The sequence below is a fragment of the Salvelinus namaycush genome, chromosome 3 (genome assembly GCF_016432855.1).
Source record: "Salvelinus namaycush isolate Seneca chromosome 3, SaNama_1.0, whole genome shotgun sequence".
In the NCBI taxonomy this organism is placed as follows: Eukaryota; Metazoa; Chordata; class Actinopteri; order Salmoniformes; family Salmonidae; genus Salvelinus; species Salvelinus namaycush.
Window position 1 is genome coordinate 39,848,590 of NC_052309.1, and position 3,288 is coordinate 39,851,877.

At 44.3% G+C, this 3,288-nt stretch overlaps 1 long non-coding RNA gene across 3 annotated transcripts; it reads right to left on the reverse strand.

Moving 5' to 3' along the window:
• Positions 1–469: 469 nt before the first annotated feature.
• LOC120031298 lies at positions 470–2,861 on the reverse strand. Of its 3 annotated transcripts, XR_005473728.1 has the most exons (4): positions 2,812–2,861; positions 1,997–2,141; positions 1,481–1,663; positions 470–1,124 (listed from the first exon to the last, which is right to left on the reverse strand). It is a non-coding gene; the product is annotated as an uncharacterized LOC120031298 (long non-coding RNA). The 3 variants fall into 3 exon arrangements; XR_005473727.1 differs by having other exon boundaries at positions 470–1,663; XR_005473729.1 differs by having other exon boundaries at positions 470–1,667.
• Between the last annotated feature and the right edge of the window lie 427 nt (positions 2,862–3,288).

The following is a 3,288-nucleotide window of genomic DNA, read 5'->3' on the forward strand; positions in this document are numbered from 1 at the left end:
AGCCATTGAGAACCCTGAATCTGAATTTCCCTTGTCCACTGACGAAGTACCAGTTCCCTTTGAAGATGCTGGTGGTGATGGAGGCAGAGTGGATGAAGTACAGGAGTTCTGTGGTAGCTGGAAGGCCACCAGTAATTTCACCCCTCCTGGCCCTGCTGTTTGCTTTGACGAGTCCCAGTCTGGAGTGCAACGCCCCTTGCCATTTCCAACTGAGGCAGAGTGCTTCAAGTTGTTTCTGACAGAGGAGCTGGTGGGAGACATAGTAGAGGAGACCAATCGCTATGCCTTGGAGCTACAGGAGAAGAGAGAGCCAGGAGTGAGGGGGAAACTCGCTAAATGGGTGACAACCACAATTAGTGAAATGTATACCTTCCTGGTGACAGTCCTCCTCATGGGGATAGTAAAGAAGAACTCCCTAAGAGAATACTGGAGCACAGATCCTATGTTTGCAACTCCCTTCTTTGCCACCCTCTTTTCCCAAGACCGCTTCCTAGTTCTGCTGCGATGCCTGCATTTCGTCAACAATGCTACTGCCATCTTAAGTGACCCGTTATACAAAATAAGAAATGTTCTAACCAGCCTGACATCAGCATTTGGTCGGGTCTTTGTGCCATACAAGGACCTATGCATTGATGAGTCCCTGATGTTATGGAAAGGTAGGCTGGGGTTCCGTCAATATATTCCCTCCAAAAGGCACAGGTTTGGAGTCAAGTTCTTTGTCATGTGCGACGTGAAGACAGGATTTGTCCAGGATATTATAGTTTACACAGGGTCCACCACTGACATCAAACATTATGAGGGGCTTGGGGTGTCCGGGTCCGTAGTGATGACCATGCTGGCTCCTCATCTCGGCAAGGGACACACTTTGTACGTGGACAATTGGTACAGCAGTCCCACACTCTTCCAGCATCTGCTCTCCAACAGCACAGGGGCCTGTGGCACAGTCAGGTCGAACAGGAAGGGGATGCCAGGATTCGGATGCAGGAAGATGCAGAGAGGGGAGGTGGAGTTCCAGGAGAATGGTCAACAGCTGGCAGTAAAGTGGCATGACAAAAGAGATGTCCATGTCCTCTCCACTGTCCATACAGCAACCATGTCGGCCACAGGGAAGGTGGATCACCTGACTGGAGAGAGAAAGATCAAACCAGATTGTGTGCTCGAATATAACCTCAAAATGGGGCAGTGGATAAGGCAGACATGATAAACAGCTTTGTGGAATGCACTCGGAAAACAACCAAGTGGTATAAGAAGATATTTTTCCATCTGATCGACACTGCTGCCCTCAATGGCAGCATAGTTCACCGCCAACTAACAGGTGAGATGATTACTGAACAAGCTATTTTTGTAATTGGATGTACAGTTCACATACAAATCCATTATGCAATTATAGTGACAATATCTCACCCACCTACCCACTGCCTCATCATCCTCTAACTTTCTTCATCCTCCCCACTCCCTCTTAGGTAAAGTAATTACCTACCAAAAATACAGAGAGAACCTAATGAGAGAGCTGCTGGAGGAGCACCACACCCCTCGGCGCCCATCCACTGGGGGTCGTCCTGCTGTAAACAATCCCCTACGCCTTACTGCACGGCATTTTCCCTGCAAAGTCCCTCAAACTGCTGCTCAAGGTAGTCGCACAAGGAGGCACTGCAAAGTCTGCCTGTCTGGCACCAGGAGAAGGAAGCAGAGGAAGATGACAAAATACATGTGTTTAGCTTGTGATACACCTCTATGTATTTCACCATGCTTTGAGGAGTATCACATGCTCAAGCATTATTGAGCACATCTGCAGCAATAAGTGACTGACTGCCATGATACTATGCCTTCAGAGGTGGGGGGGGGGGGGGGGGGGGGAGGGGGGGTGGAAATGCAGTTGTTGTTCAGTCACTGCATGAATATTAAATATGGGTTATGCATTTTCAGTTTTTTGTCCTCTAGTATAACAAGTTGTTGAACCAACTACCAATACTGCAATAAAATAGACGACTATTACATATTGGCATATGTGTTTTCTTGCTGTCTTTTCATCCAGTAAGACTGTTAAGGAGTGTACGTTAGCATACAAAAGCTGTCCTCATTCTTCTGCTCCAAAGATGTCCAGCTCCAGTTATGATATTGGCAAATAATGTTTGTGGTTTCTGAAAGTACAGAAGAAAGAGGAATTATTAATTAGAATACAATATAAGGATATAGCAATAAAACAATACTACAAAGAAGTAACATAATAAACACTGCTATAAAAAATAGTTTATTGCATTAAGAAACTAACTTTTGAGCTCCACAGGGGGGCAAGGCAGGGCAGAACAGAGCTATGCTGAATAGACCAAATAAACAAACCATGGTCATATTTTTTATTTTATTTAACTAGGCAAGTAATTTAAAAACAAATTATTATTTACAATGATGGCCTACACCGGCCAAACTCGGACAACGCTGGGCCAATCATGCGCTGTCCTATGGGACTCCCAATCACATCCAGTTGTGATACAGCCTGGATTTGAACCAGGGTGTCTGTAGTGACGCCTCTAGCACTGAGATGCAGTGCCATAGACCGCTGCGCCACTCGGGAGTCATAAGGTCAGGGTAGCTTCAAAATACAACACAAGCTAATAGTTCTCTGACGCAACTAGCACTGTTTTACAGAGCTAATAGAATAATGTAGCTACATAAGCACGATTGACTATAACACCATAAAGGTTATAAAATGTGTAACGTTACCTCACGTGTCCGCGGTTATAAGGAATATATTATGATCCATACATACAGTGAGCTACAGCAGAAACTATTATAACGTAATAAGGCACTTACTTTGATAGAAACGCAGCCTGGATTTGAACCAGGGAGTCTGTAGTGACGCCTGTAGCACTGATGTGCTGTGCCTTTGACCGCTGCGTCACTTGGGAGTCATAAGGCCATGTAGCTTCAAAATACAACACAAGATAGTACTTCTCTGACGCAATTAGCATTGTTTTACAGAGCTAATAGAATAATGTAGCTACATAAGCACGATTGACTATAACACCATAAAGGTTATAAAATGAGTAACGTTACCTCACGTGTCCGCGGTTATAAAGAATATACACAAATATATTATGCTCCATACATACAGTACGCTACAATAGAAACGACATACAGAAACTATTACAACGTAATAATGCACTTACTTTGATAGAAACGCACACATTTCCAAAGTTATTATTATTAACGAAAACAATGACTGCAATGAGGGCAACAGATAGAAAATGTGAACACGTGTGCAGATCATGTTCTGACGGGAGATGAGCA